Source organism: Panthera pardus, unplaced genomic scaffold (genome assembly GCF_024362965.1).
Source record: "Panthera pardus isolate Hobbes unplaced genomic scaffold, ASM2436296v1 HiC_scaffold_16, whole genome shotgun sequence".
Taxonomy (NCBI): domain Eukaryota; kingdom Metazoa; phylum Chordata; class Mammalia; order Carnivora; family Felidae; genus Panthera; species Panthera pardus.
Window position 1 is genome coordinate 121,759,443 of NW_026526721.1, and position 15,854 is coordinate 121,775,296.

The window sequence follows — 15,854 nt, forward strand, 5'->3', positions numbered from 1 at the left end:
CCATGCTGGGTGGGTGAGATGTTGGGGCTAGTGGCAGGGGCCGCTGATGGACACTCCATGCTTCCACAGGATCAGGTCCAGAGGAGGGTTGCTGCAAAGAGCATCCTGGAGGTTTGTCACCTTTTGGGTTATGGGGTGGATTCAGGAAGCTATTTCTCTTTGCTTGAGGTTTTCCCTGCCACTTGGGCTAGTTGACTTCAGGGTATGTCTTCATGGACTGAAAGGTCTGGAATGGTTAATTGGGAGTGGACTGACATGATGTTCCTCTCCCTGGGCTTTTCTGCATTGATTAAACTCTTAATGCAATGAACAAAGCACTGTATTTACAAATCATGGCAATGCCACATTTAAGGGAAATCAACATTTGGAGAAAGAATTAAAGGGAAAAAAGATAGAAGTTCAGTTAGGCATGCCTTTCAGTAGTCATTGAGTTTGTCAATTGCTGCATAGTCATTGCTGAGTTTCAGGAGGCTTCATGCATATGTCACTCTAAATATTTCTTGGCTTTTTTGTTGCTTCATGGTGTTTGGCTGAGGCTCAAGCTCTGTTTTCCTCCCCGTGACCTCCCTTTTATCAAGAGGCTGGAACTCTACATGATCATCTTTAACTTTGCTTTTAGTATATGCTCAGTATTTCTAGAAATGGCCTTATATTTTAAGGGAGAATTTCGCTTTCCTTTACTTTATGCAGCTTGCAAAGATTAAAAGAGAAAGGTTTCATGATCATACTACCCTATGGTATAAACACTGTCTCAGTATTTTTCCAAAAGGGAGCAGAAGTGAGAGCTGAATTTGGCTGTAGGAGTTTATTGTGTAATTTATTATCTCTCCCTGTGATTATCACCTTTATATTAGGAAAGAACATTCACTGAGTGCTAACTGTGCCAGCCACACATTGATTTTAAGTTCCTACAAATGAAAATTCTGGATCATAGGGTGTGTGTTTTATTATTATTTTTTGATAGATTACTACTAAATTACTTATTTAAATGAATGTGTCAGTTTCTACTGACACCAACAATGCATGGGAGATGCTTCCCCCCCGCCCCCATTTTCCCAATTTTCTCAAATATTCTTCTCTATCCTCCAGGCACAGAGGTTTGAGTTTTACTCCTGGATTTATAGTACGTTTTCATCACTGGTCTGTGTAAGGCTCCTTGTTGTTTTAGTTTTTTTTTTTTCTTAAATTTTTTTATTGAGATATAGTTTAATTACCATGAAAATCACCATTTTAAAGTGAACAATTCAATGGTTTTTAGTATATTCACAAGACTGTGCAACCATCACCACTTGCTAAATCCAGAATCCATCACCCCAAAAAGATACCCTGTACCCATTACCCATCACTTTCTATGCCCCCTTCCCACAGCTCTGGGCAACCATATATCTACTTTGTGTCTCTACGGATTTGTCTATTTTGGACATTTCATATAAATGGAATCCTATAACATATGGCTTTTTGTATCTGGCTTCTTAGCATAATGTGTTCAAGGGTCATCCATGTTTTACCATGTATCGATGTTTTATTTTTTTATGGCTGAATAACATTGTAGGTATATACAACATTTTGCTTATCCATTGATGGCCATAGGTGTTTTTCCTACTTCTTGACTATTACGAGTAATGTTGCTGTGAACATTTGTGTTCAGGTTTTTGTATGAACATGTTTTCAGTTCTTTTGAGTATACACCTAGAAGTGGAATTGCTGGGTCATATGGTAACTCTGTGTTTAACTTTTTGAGGAAATGCCAAACTGTGCATCCAAAACACATGGATTTTACATCTTTCCGTTCCTGTCAGCAATATAGGAGTTATAATTTCTCTACACCCTCGCAAAAATTTGTTATTGTTCTCTTAAAATTATTATTATTATAGCCATCATAGTCGGCATGAAAGTGGAATCTCAAAATTACATCTCTTTACCTAGCAATTCCAGTGATAAGAATCTCTCCCAAAGATATACTGGCAAAAAAAAAAAAAAAAAAAAAGAGAGTTTCACTCATTGTGTTACTTATAATAGCACTATTTTGACAGCATAAAATGAGAAACAATCCAAATTCCCATTAATAGGGAACTGATCAAATAAACTAACATATATCTACACAAACCGAAACATATTCACACAGGTACATCCACTGTCTAATGCAGTTATATAAACCAATGAAAAAGACCTCTGTTGACTGTTTCAAAATGATTTCTCAAATATATTGTTGAGTACAAAAAGCCAGGTGTAGAAATGTGCATGTAATATGCTACTATTCATTTCAAGAAAGGTCTTAAGTCATTGGTTAATCTTTTCCTATGATATTGAAAAATAAACCACAAGATTAGATTTATGAGGGAGGGCAGAAAAAAGATTGAGGGGCCTATACGACCTAATTTATAGAATTGATTTTGAAACTACTTAAATATTTTACATAATTATAGGATAAAATGAAACTAAAAAGCCCAATCCTAAAAATTAAAGCAAAATGAAACAAACGAATCTGTGAAGTGAATTTGTGGCACATATGAAGAGGAATTATTTTAAGTTAGTTTAAAACACAGTAATTTGGTGATATATCCCTGGGAGGGGGCATTAATCCCTAAGGGGAAACAAAACAAACAAATAAAACCAAGCAAAGAGAAGTTAAATTCTTTCAGTAATGTAGTGTTGGTATTCTTATTCTGGAAATCTTATGCGGGTAAGGCTTTGTTTGTATAGTAAAGCAAACAAGGAATTAGGTTGATGTCAGTGAGAATCACCATTTTGGACAAAGGGGAAGGGGCATACAGATGGACAACTGATGAAGTTTAGAAAATTATGTAGTCCTGAATATGAAACTCATGACGTATCTTATCTGGGAAAAAAAAAAAAAACCCCAAACAGCAACATATTTCTTAACTCCAGCCACTGAAAAGTCCCAGAAACCATGACTTAACCAGTAGTAATGAGCCCTCCGTCTCCTGGATTGTGTTCCTGAATATTACTGAAAAGAAGCCAGGCTCTTTGGAGAAATGGATGATACCAGATGTGGGGCAGAAAATGTACAAGGTAAATGTGGGTTTAGATCTACGTTTCCCAAAACTGAACAGGTCCCCTCTGGCATCCGTTTATTAGCTGGTGGAGGTAGGACAGGAAGGACAGCTTTCCAGCAGGGCAGAGGCAGGTGTGATGGCTCAGGTGTGAAGGAATGAGACCAAATGAGCAGGTGTGGTGATGCTGTGGTACTTGAGCCTGGGGATCCTTGTTAAGACCCAAATAATCATTCCCCCAGTTGTATGAGTGCTGGCTGCTCACAGTTCACACTTGAACCAATCTCTGGGGATTGCGTTCTGTGGAGAAAAGCTGCCTTGCCCAAGAGTACGCCCCTATTCAGGGAGCAGACCTTCCTAAATTAGGACTTTAGATGGCCATCCCAGCTACTGAGGAAGTCTGATTGGATTGGCTGAGGTTTACAGTTGAAACTATACTGTAGTTTAGCTTTTTCCTCTGCAAAATCTGATTTCCCTCACTCCCCGAGAACCCTCTCCAATAAACCTCCTGTGCACAAATCTCCATTTCATAGTCTGTTTCTTGGTGGAATCTGGCCCACATGAATGAGTATAGGTGCTATTCTGGTTTATAAGCTCCATTCCCCATATGAGCCAATATGTTTTATTTCCTCCCACGGGAATAGCTTTCAGGAGGCCTAGCAAGGGACATACCCAGTTACAAGAATGCACTGCATTCAGAGGAGTTCAAACTATGGGTTCTCACTGGGTATTTATAGTTAATTCACAGTCCTCCCAGGCCAGGTATAGTTTACTAATTAGAGGTCATTTTTACCATGAGCAATGTTGCCTGGTAACATTGATGGCATTCCACCTTTATTAGGTTTCCAGGGGAACAGAGCTAGAAAGTTAACCCAAGGTCAGTTTTCCATAGAAAAGGAGAATGAATTTGTTAACCCTATATTTGCATTTGAAAACCCGCAAGTTTGTAAAGATAATTGAAACAGAACAAAAATCCCAACAACCCTCATTTAGGTGATACTAGAAAACTACCTTGTTATTTTGAAACCTGGCAAATAAAGGGAAAGAATAATTTATCCAGACTTGGTTATATGGATTGTGCCTTAGGATAATAAATGAGTTGATAAGGAGAGTTTTCTCTTTATAGAAGTATGCCAGCTGAGAAATGAAGAATGATGAACTTAAGATTCCATCCATTTACATTTATCTCCTACAGAAAAGATGAATCTAGGCAATATTATCGGTGACTGCTAATAGCACAAGAGGGACAACCAGACATTGTGTGCTCCGGATGGAAGTATACAGCACCACCGATGAAGTGTTCTTGCAAAGAGTTCCAGCCTGAATCTGATCAAGCTTCTAGATCTAAATACCAGTTGTTGGGGACAAGATGATATTGGGGTGAGGCAATTTGTAAAATGAAGACTGTGGAAAACTGTTTAGGACAAATGACTGTTTTTTCTTTTTTCTTTCTTTGTTTCTTTTTAATGTTTATTTATTTTGAGAGAGAGAGAGAGAGAGAGAGCGAGCATGCAGGGTAAAATCATAATAGGAGAGAGTGGCCTAGGCCTGCATTTAAGCATGTGACTCTTTTTTTTTAAACATTTTTTAAAAGTTTATTTATTTATATTGTGTATGAGTGAGAGAGAGGGGGAGAGAGAGAGAGAGGGCACAAGTAGGGGAAGGGCAGGGAGAGAGAGAGAGAGAGAGAGAGAGAGAGAGAGAGAGAGAATCCTGAGCAGTCTCTGCTGTCAGCACAGGGCCCAATATGGGGCTCGATTTCACGAACTGTGAGATCAACAGCCAGAGGCTTAACTGACTGAATCACCCAGGCATCCCATGACCATTGTTTTTTCAACAAAGACATTGCAAGGGACACACACACACACACACACACACACACACACACAGATATGAAGGGGAACATTTATAAATTAAAGGGACTTAAGAGACAAGAAACATATTAACCAATTGTAATTCTTGAAACTTAATAAGATTCTGGTTTGAGCAAACTGTAAAAATATTGTTTATGGTTCAGTCGAGGGAATGTTAACACTGCCTGAAGACTGGATGATAGGAAGAAATAATTGTTAATTTTTTAGGTTTGATAATAATATTCTGGTAGTATTATTTTAAAAAGTCCTCAACGTTTAGAGATACAGACAGAAATATTTACAGATTATGTGATAGAATATCAGTTTTCCTACAAAACATTCTAGACTGTGGGTAATGGATTTGATGAAACCAGATTGGCCATGATTTCATAACCACTGAAGCTGTGAGCATTAGGTTTAGGGGGGCTCATTATTTGGTTTCCTTTACTTTTATATGTTTGAGAATTTCCATTATAAGTAATAGAAGCATGTATACACTTAATTTTTTTTTAGAGAGACATTTTTAATTAATTAGTTAATTTTAGAGAGAGAGGGAGAGCGAGTGGGGGCAAAGAGAGAGATTCTCAAGCAGGCTCCCCACTCAGTGTGGAGCCTGACATGGGGCTCAATCCCACATCCCTGGATCATGACCTGAGATGAAATCAAGAGTTGAATTCTCAACCAACGTAGCCACATAGGGGCCCTGATACATTTAATTTTTAATATAATAATCTCACTCCTGGGAATCTATCCATAGGTATTATCCATGTATGAATGTTTAATGTAGCAAAACTAACACAAGAGAAAAAAGATTCTGCAAATAAGCCGAATCCCCAACAGTGACATATGGTTGAATAAATTGTGACACCATGCAGTCATTACAAGGAAATATTTAGAGGCAAACCAGTTCACCTTAGATGAGTTTTCAGGAATGTTGTTGCTGAATGAGAAAAGCAAGATGCACACATGAATGTAGGAGACCTCATTAAAAAAAAAAGAAAACAGGCAAAAATTCTACGTAGGCCCATTTGCATTTGTGTATATGGGAGGGTGTCCAGCAGGTCTTAACATGGTTACTTGGGGCCGGGGGGAGTGGGAAAGTGCTTTGGGTGGATGGTGGGGAGATGGGGCCGCTGAAAAATTTGGAAAAATAAAAGGCAGCTGTGATGTGCCCATGTTCTGCCGGCCGGGTGGGCTATATGGCAGGAGCATGGGCCGTGGGGCCAGCCTGCGCTGCAGTCCAGCTTTGCCGCTTGCCAGTGGTGTCACAGTGGAGAGTCCAGCAGTGTTCACGAAGCACCTATTGTGTGCCGGTCTGGCCTGCGTGCTTGCGACACAGAGATGACCATTGCTGTTCCTGCCCCTCGGAAGCTGCCATGCTAAAGAAGGAAGAGAGTAGGTCAACATGTGTAAGTGTTTTCCACACAGGATGCTGGGGGCATATTACTTGACTTTTATGAACCTCAGTTTCCTTATCCATATAATGGGATTACAATGTCTGCTTCATAGGGCTCGCATGAGGATTAAATATGTGCAACATCAGTGTCATTGCACCCTCCTGGGCCGCATCCCTCTCAACATGTTCTTATTGTCCCTCCAGGTGGGAAGATGGGTAGTGAGAGTGGGTAAGGTGGGGGAGGGCTGTCGGTCAGGAAGATAAGTCTGAGAACTAAGGCACACAAGAGTAAGGTCAAATTTAATGCTAGTTTCTGGAGGAAATAGAAGAAAGGAGGTAAATGTATTTGTTTAATCATTCATTTGGAAGCATTTGCTTAATCCACTTACATTAGACATCAGTGAGTAAAGTAGACCAAGATCTGTGCCCCTTTAGAGGTTATGTTATAATCCAGAAGGAGGAGATAAGACAATAGACATTAAAAGAAAGAAATGATTATTTGTTTTTCGGGTGTGGAGTTTGGTAAGTTCTTTATAGATTTTGGATACTAACCCTTTTTATCCGATACATCATTTGCAAATATCTTCTCCCATTCTGTTGGTTGCCTTCTAGTTTTGTTGATTGTTTCTTTGCAGTGCAGAAGCTTTTTATCTTGATGAAGCCCCAATAGTTCCTTTTTGCTTTTAATTCCCTTGCCTTTGCAGACCTGTTGAGTAAGAAGTTGCTGTGGCTCAGGTCAAAGAGGTTTTTACCTGTTTCCTCCTCTAGGGTTTTGATGGTTTCCTGTTTCACATTTAGGTCTTTCATCCATTTTGAGTTTATTTTTGTGAATGGTGTAAGAAAGTGGTCCAAGTTTCATTCTTTTGCATGTTGCTGTCTAGTTCTCCCAGCACCATTTGCTGAAGAGACTGCCTTTTTTTTTTTTTTTTTTCCATTGGATACTCTTTCCTGCTTTGTCAAAGATTAGTTGGCCATACATTTGTGGGTTCATTTCTGGATTCTCTATTCTATTCCATTGGTCTATGTGTCTGTTTTTGTGCCAATACCATACTGTCTTGATGATTATAGTTATAGCTTTGTAGTAGAGGCTAAAGTCTAGGATTGTGATGCCTCCTGCTTTGGTTTTCTTCTTAAGTACTACTTTGGCTATTCAGGGTGTTTTGTGGTTTCACACAAATTTTAGGAAAAATGGATAGAAAACATGTGATTTATATTTGCAATAGAATACTACTTGGCAATGAGAAAGAATAAAATTTTGCCATTTGCAACAACGTGGATGGAACTGGAGGGTATTATGCTAAGTGAAATAAGTCAGTCAGAGAAAGATACATGTTTTCACTTATATGTGGAATTTGAGAAACTTAGCAGAAGCCCATGGGGAGAGGGAAAGGGAAAGGGAAAAGGAAAAAATAGTTTCAAACAGAGAGGGAGGCAAACCATAGAGGCTCTTAAATACAGAGAACAAACTAAGGGTTGAAGGGGGAGGGGGAAAATGGGTGATGGGCATTGAGGAGGGCACTTGCTGGGAAGAGCACTGGGTGTAAGTGACAAATCATGGGAATCTACCCCCGAAGCCAAGAGCACACTGTATACACTGCATATTAGCTAACTTGACAATATATTTTAAAAAACAGCAAGAAATGATACTGTGTGACAATTAGAAAGTCCCATGGGAAATAGGAAAAGCAGAACAGAAGGAGTGAGTTAGTTTCCAGGGCTGTGGCAACAAAGTATCACAGACTGAGTAGTACAAGCAACAGAAATTCCTTGCCCTCACCTCTGGAGGCCAGAGGTCTGAGGTGCAGGGGTCTGGGAAGGATCTGTGCCAGGTGGCTCTCCTGGCTTTTGGTTGTTCCTTGGCTGGTGATAGCAAAACCTCAGTCTTCACATGGCTTTCTCCCTGTGGGCATGTCCATCTCTGCGTGCCAATTTCCTCTTTTTATAAGGACACCAGTTATGTTGAATCAGGGGCCCACGTGACTCCAGCATGACTTCATCCTAACTAATTACATTGACAATGACCCTATTTCCAATAAGGTCATATTCAGAGCTACTGGGGGTTCAGACTTCAGTGTATGAATTGGCTTAACAGGAGGGGAGGTTGAAGTGCCCAAGCGGGTGAGTGGTCAGTCGTGTTAAATAGGGAAACTTGTTGAGAGGGGGTTGGAGAGAAGGCTTGCAGGAGGTAGAGAGAGGGCCACGTGGATGTCTGTAGAAGGGTGTCCCGGGTAGAGGGGACAGCTGGTGCAAAGGTACTGTGGCAGAAGCGTGCCTGGGATCTTCCCAGAGGAGCAGGGAGCCAGCGTGCCTGCAGCAGAGTGTGAGGGGGTGAACCAGGAGATGAGGCCAGATAGCATCAGGCCCAGACCACGCATCCCTTGGAGGCCAGTGGAGGATTTTGGCTTTTACTCTGAATACAGGGATTGCAGGTTCTGGTCAGAGTGCCACACTGACAGCACACTGCGGATTGGTGGGAGGCAGGAAGCCACAGCTGTGACTCAGGTGGGAGATACTGATTTAGAAGAGAGCAGTATCCTGAGTAGAGAAGCGAGGATGGGATCTGGTACACAAGAAAAGGGATTGACATGGGAACCGGGCCTTGGTAAATATGTATAATTTAAATGCTTTCCCCTTATTGCATATTTAAAGGATCTAGCAAAATACACAACGGACAGAAGACCCTCAGTAAAGGTTAGCTTCTTTCCTCTCCCTTCCGTCCTAGAGTCTGGTCTCCTCTGCAACTGCCCCGCTGTTCTCCATTTTCAATCACTCATCTTAATCTTTACTGGCTCCTTAATCTGTAAAGAGGGAAAGTGGTATTGGCTTAAAGAAATGAATTGTAAATGGTCTTCTGAGGAATCACAGGTTTTTGAGGCAGTGCCTTGGTGTCCATGTGAATGAAAGAAATAAGTGGAGAAACTTCCAGGTATCCGTGCCCATTCCCGCCCTGTCCCTGCTCCATTCCCCACTTCATCCAGAAAAACTCAGTATCCATTGTTTGTATATCGGGGCTCATTAAAGAGTTTTACTTAAAAAAAAAAAAGATTACTGCTTCTTAAAAACAATGAATTTTTAGAGCATTTTTCCTATTTGAGATATTTTAGAACCTTTTAAAACCAAAGGAATGAGTCTGTAATGGTAGAATTTTAGATCCTCGTTCTGCTTCTTTTGCTATGGATAGACTTTATGACTTCATCAGGTAATAATGATGATGACAATGATAACTAATACTTATCAAGGGCTAAACTTGCCTTTGTGTAGGATTCTGCATAGAAAAGTATAAAGAATGATGCTGTGCATAGTCAAAGTCATAGGTTTGTGAAGCTAAAGACCATTGGAGCTTGGAGAGCTGTTCATAATATTCTAGTTGCAACCCTCTCATTTTATTAGCAAATAACTGAGAGAAATGTTGACTTGGTCAAGGTCATCCAAGGACAGGTGGGTCTAGAGTCCAGGTGACCTATGTCCCAGGTCCCCAATTTTCCCATTACATCCTGCTCAAAGGCAGATGTGTTCAGACTGGGATATGGAGTGCCATATTACAGCTGTTGAAACAAAGGGTAGGTAGGCAATGTGTACTGAAGCCATTTGATGTGACATTTACTGTCCCTGGGAGTTTAGGTTTATAAGCTCCACCACATTTAAGAGCCTTTTAAAGTCTCTAATTGCTCATTTATCTGATGTTACAAAAACCGTCTCCACAGATACAGACTGACAGGTAAAGAGCTTGTTGAGAATTTATTTAAAATGATAAACTAACATAATGCATCTTCTCTTGAGAGACTTATCAAAAGCACCACAGTTTGTGGCAGTATTTCTTATGTAGTTATTATTGGCCGTGACCTCCTAATTTTCTTGGGCAGTGTTTCATTTCTTGATCCCATGAACTACCACACTGTGAATAAACCTGGCAGTTCCAGTGGAGACAAGTAGATCAGAGTGCCTGGTGAAGTGTAAAAACAAAAACCAGTTTGGGGGTTTCCCAGATCTGGGTGTGAATCCTGCCTCTGCCTCTTAGATTTGTCTTACTTTAGATAAGCACTTAACTCTAGGCCTCACTTCCGCCCCCCCCCCCCCCCCCCCCCTTAAATGGGAATTATAATAATACCTATGAGTGTTAGGATGGTCATGGCAATGAAGTAAGTACAATCTGTAGAACGTCTTGTGCCCTGTCGGTCTTGTGGCAGGTGCCAGTCGGTGGACAGTCTGCTGGGAGGCAGGATGGAGCCTTGCGTTGCGCTGCAAGTGTGGGCTCTGGACCAGCAGCGTCAGTGCATCCAGCTGGAGGCACGCTGGTGTGGCTTTTGAGTCAGGCTGCTTGGGGTCAAGTTTCAGTATGGTTCCTAATTAGCTATGTAGTTTTGGATGAACCATTTAATTTCTCAAAGTTACTGTTTGTTCATCTGTGAAATCAGAAGGATGATGATAGGAATGCCTACCTCATGGGCCATTTTTACATATCAGTGAGATGCTGCGGAATTTCCCACGATGTCTGGTCTGTGAGGAGTCACCATTATGATGTGAGACTGTCATCCAGAAGCAGCAAGCCTGTGGTAAAGAAAACTAATATGACATTTTGGGATAAGGAAAGATATGTTCTATTCATATTTTCAAAGTTGCTAATACAGTGTTGGGCAAAATGCTCTCCTATGTATCTTTGGATTTTTCTCTGCATTTGTGTTTTCTCCTTTATTGATTCTTAAGGTTATAATTTTGTGCTTTCTCTCTTTCATTCCTGATTAGGCTGCCCAATGATGTATTCGTTGTATTGATTTTTTTTCCCCAAAGAAACTGCTCTTAATTTAATTCTACTATTTGTTGATCACAGATTCATGGTCTTTTGAGTTTATATTTTTCTTCAACTTCTTTTTTTATCTTTGAACTTTTTTATGTTGAATGCTTATTTATTTTTATTCTTGTTTGTTTAATAGTATAAGTGTTTGAAGTTGTGAATTTCCCTGTAAGTACAATTTTGAATGTATCCTAGTTCTTTTTATTTTTTTAAATTTGTTCATTTATTTTGAGAAAGAGAGAGGGATAGAGTGTGCACGAGTGGGGGAGGGGCAGAGAGAGATTCCTAAACTGGCTCTGCAGTGTTGGAGCAGAGCCCAAAGCAGGGCTCCACCAGGGGCTCCACATGGGGCTCAACTCACAAACCATGAGATCATGACCTGATCTGAAACCAAGAGTCAGACGTTTAGCCACACAGGCACCCTGAACGTTTCCCAGTTCTAATTGGTAATGCTATTATTTTATTTTTTAAATATTTGATAGTTGTAATTTATCTATTACCTGTGACCTAATAGTTAATTAGGAGAGATATTTTCCCCCAAATCTGCAAGTATTTGACTTTTCTATGTTTCTGTTTGCTACTTATTTATTGTTTTATTGTATTGCAATCTTAGAATGTAGTTCTTTGCATTATAACACCTTGGAATTTATGCCCAAAAGATGATAACTTTTGTAAATGCACCATAGCAACCTAGAAAGACATAATTTTAATTATATCCTTAACATATTTTATATCTTTACTTATTTTCATATACTTGATCTGTCAGAGATCTAAAGCGTGTATTAAAACCTTCTATTACTTTCATATTTTTGTCAATTTCTCTTTGTATTTCCTATGGTTTTACTTTACTGATGTTGATGTTTTGTTATTTGATTCCTAATGGATCATGACAGTATTATTTCCACTGTGGATTGCATCCTTCATCATTGTGAAGTGGCCGCACACAGTGCTTTTGACCTTGAATTCAACTTTGTCTAATAACAGTGGTCACAATTCCTGCCTTGTCTCTGTTCAGGCTTCTGCTCCAGGTTAAGAAGCTGGTTTGGGGAAAGGAAAAGTGGTATGGCTGCCTATCCCTCTCTCAGCTCTGTCGACATTGTTTTTGTTTCCCCATGTGGTGGAGGAACAGCCTTCCACAGGGGTCCCTGCTTCTCCCCTGGCTCACTCAAGACCAGTGTCTCCATCTCTCCTAGGAGAGAGCTCTCCAGATCCCTTTCCCTGATGTTTTCAGATTTCCTAAGCACTGGGGATGCACCAGTGAGTAACACACAGACCCTGGGTCTCAAAGCCATCTCACTGTAGTGGAGACAGTCAAAGGGAGAGGTCACAGTGTGGAATAGCAATGGTTACAACTGATGTTGCCTCTGTTCTATATAAGTGGATGCTGTAGTCCAGTCTTCCTGAGGAAGACACGGATCAAATATAGCCTGGATAGGAGTCAGCAGGCAAATGGCAAGGACTATGAGGGCATTCGAGACAGAGAGGATGCAATGATCTAAGGCACAGAGATGGCATATATATATATATATCTATATATATATCTATATATATATCTATATATATATCTATTTCACAAAGAAGGTAGTAGAATTTCAAAGAAGTGAAGTAACTAGCCAAATGTAAAGGTTAGTAGGTAAGAGAATCAAGATTTGAATTCATGTCTTTCTGACTCCAAAGTCTGTGCTTTGACCATCCCAGGGTACCACTTGCCCAAATACCATTTCCCCTCTTTGGCATCCCATTTCTTTGTCTTCCTCTCGTATTTTTGTTCCTAGATATCACACTTTCTTCTGTAATAAAAAAGCTTTCACACAGAGGAGCAACAGTTTAATGTCTGAACCACTTTCTTTCTGAAGACATCTGTATCTTAATGAGATTAAAGTCAAAAGCTAAAGGAATACAACTCCAGCAGTGGAATTTCATTCCTTATATAGAGAAGGAAGTTGGGGAAGTGCCTGAGAATGTTGTCAATGCCTGAGAAGTTGCACCACTTGAGTTCATCCGAAGACTCACTATACCCTCTGCATCCCTCTTTGCCTCCTTCCTTCCCTCCTTCCTCTCTCCCCACTCTATTTCTTCATTCCTTCCTTCCTTCCTTCCTTCCTTCCTTCCTTCCTTTCTTCCTTCCTTCCTTCCCTCCTTCCTCTCTCCCCACTCTATTTTTCCTTCCTTCCTTCCTTCCTTCCTTCCTTCCTTCCTTCCTTCCTTCCTTCTTTCCTTCCTCCCCACTCTATTTCTTCCTTCCTTCCTTCCTTCCTTCCTTCCTTCCTTCCTTCCTTCCTTCTTTCCTTCCTCCCCACTCTATTTCTTCCTTCCTTCCTTCCTTCCTTCCTTCCTTCCTTCCTTCCGTCCTTCCTTCCTTCCTTCCTTCCTTCCTTCTTTCCTTCCTCCCCACTCTATTTCTTCCTTCCTTCCTTCCTTCCTTCCTTCCTTCCTTCCTTCCTTCGTGTCCCTTTGCTCACACTGATTTCTAACTCCTTTGTACAAAGAAGTCTCTGACTCATCTCTTCAGTGACTGAAGCCATGGAAGAGCCCTGGACCTCTGGGAAGGAGGTGCTGATAAGGGACACAGGCTTCAGTAGTGAGAACGGAACTTTGCTCAGTTTATAGTTTTCTAAAGCCATTCCTGTTCAAGTCTCGGTTCTTCCTTCAATTCTAGGTCTTGTGAGGACTCCTCTTTCTGGAGTCCTGTGCCTTCCCTGCCTAAAAAGAGTTTTGAATTGCTGAGAATGCTGAACTTGCACTGTCAGGAGAAAGCCAGCTTCTTCCTGCTATGGACCTCAGGCTCTGCATGAGTTTCTTCTGTAAACTCGTGCTGCCCATATCAGCTCTCACCCTCACATCCCTTTGATGTGGAAGGCATTCTGAGGCCCTGACTCTGATTTTTCACTGCTCCGGGGGTACATCTGCAATGTGGAGGTGGGGATGGGAGGGGCCTTCTCTCAGGTTTGTCAGAGTTCCTGTTTCAGGGAGATAGGTGGCCTTGCCAGGAGATGGTCAGTGAGAGCCTTCCTGCTCACAGACATTTTATTCTGTGGCTCAGCTTTTAGTGAGTTCTACTCATTGAGCATTGACAGGCAGTTGCATATTTACTAGAGAACTTCCAAATTCCAGTGATTGTTGCTTTGAAACCCAGGGATTCCCTAACAGTTGACATGAATTATTCCCGACAGAATTATTCTTTCAGGGCCCACTCAGTCATTCCAACACACACACACACACACACACACACACACACACACACACACACCCCATCTTGGAAAGCTAGAGTGTGGCCAGGATGTGCTTGCTGCTTTGGGAAATGTAGAAATACAGGCTCTTTATCACATCACTTAATTTATACTTTTACCTACACTGAATATATTTTTCAAACCTAAAATCAGGGTATATCGTGGAACACTGAGGGTTTTTGTTTGGTTTGATTTTGAAGTAAAAGAATATCATATCAAAACCTGCTATGGGGCATCTGGGTGGCTTAGTCCATTAAGCATTGGTTCAGGTCGTGATCTCAGGGTTTGTGAGTTTGAGCCTCACGTCTGGCTCTGTGCTGTTAGCACAGAGCCTGCTTCAGATCCTCGGTCAACCCCCCTCTCTGCCCATCCTTTCTGGTTCTCTCTTTCTCAAAATAAATAAATAAGCTTTAAAAAAACCTGCTTAAGTAGAAAAAAGAAAAAAATTGTTTCATTTAACAGGACCATACAGTTATAGTTTCAGACATTGCTGAATTTAAGGACTCAGTTTCTTTCCACATCTCTGCTCTGCCTCTTTCTGTCTTGACTAGAGCCTCAGGTTTCATGTGGTATAACATGATGGTGGGAACAAATCTCCAATGCTTTCCTCCCCACAGTTTAAATCCAGAAATGAAAATACCTGTTTCCCCGAAACTTAACTACATTTTTATTGGCTCTTGTTGGGTCATGTGACCATTCCTAAGCAAATGGCTAGGGCCATGGAAATGCAGTGTGCTGATTGGCTTAGACTCAAGTTTTATGTTCAACCCTGGAGCTGGGGTTGGCTCCACTCAGAGGATGGGGTCTGAGTGTGGGAGGGGCTAGTTCTCCAGGGGGAGGCAGGGGTTAGTGAGGAGCAGAGTGGGAAATGGGTGGTGGGGGTGAGGGTGGGGCAAAAGCTGTAGGTATTCACCACACCTGATCTGACCAAAAATTTTGAACTTATAGACCTAAAACCAGCTTGAGAGAAGTAATTTCATGTCAGTGTATTGTCATTTCTGGAACATATTTTTCTTTGTGCAATGACAAGCCTGTCATAGAACTTCAGTGATTTATCGTGGCTGAACTGCTACCTCAATCCCTATGGTCTTTATAATTATTTGGTAATATCTCCCAGGGAAAACCAGCAGAGAAGAAACAGTGTCTCACCCAGTCTATATATTGTTGGCAATTTTGAAAGAGATTGTTTTGAAAACCTATTTATTATATGTGCTGAGAACTTATAAGCTTTCAACACTTTCCAGGGAAGTGTGAAGTGCTTTGAAGGCTGCCAACAAAATGCCAAGTCAGCCCACTGACAGAAAAAGGAAGAGAAACCTTTGGAAAATACATTATTGTTTCCCATTAGCTTACTTTCCATCTGAATCTGAGCACCTGACCTGAGGAAGGAGGTAAGAGAGGATAAAGGCATGAAATGCTGAGCAAGCCTTTTACTAATGGTTTCAGTGGGAGAGACGCCACCTTCATCATTGAAATTCTAAGGGAAATACCCATAGCTTCAAAGATGTTGGACTGCTTCTTCTTGCAGTGCAAAACTTTACAGGGTGAAAAATAAATTTCAGCATAAAT

At 40.9% G+C, this 15,854-nt stretch overlaps 1 long non-coding RNA gene across 1 annotated transcript; it reads left to right on the forward strand.

Annotated features, from left to right (window-relative positions):
- Nucleotides 1–13: 13 nt before the first annotated feature.
- LOC109258311 (uncharacterized) lies at nt 14–4,433 on the forward strand. Its single transcript, XR_002076281.2, has 3 exons — nt 14–111; nt 2,890–3,033; nt 4,210–4,433. It is a non-coding gene; the product is annotated as an uncharacterized LOC109258311 (long non-coding RNA).
- Nucleotides 4,434–15,854: the final 11,421 nt, after the last annotated feature.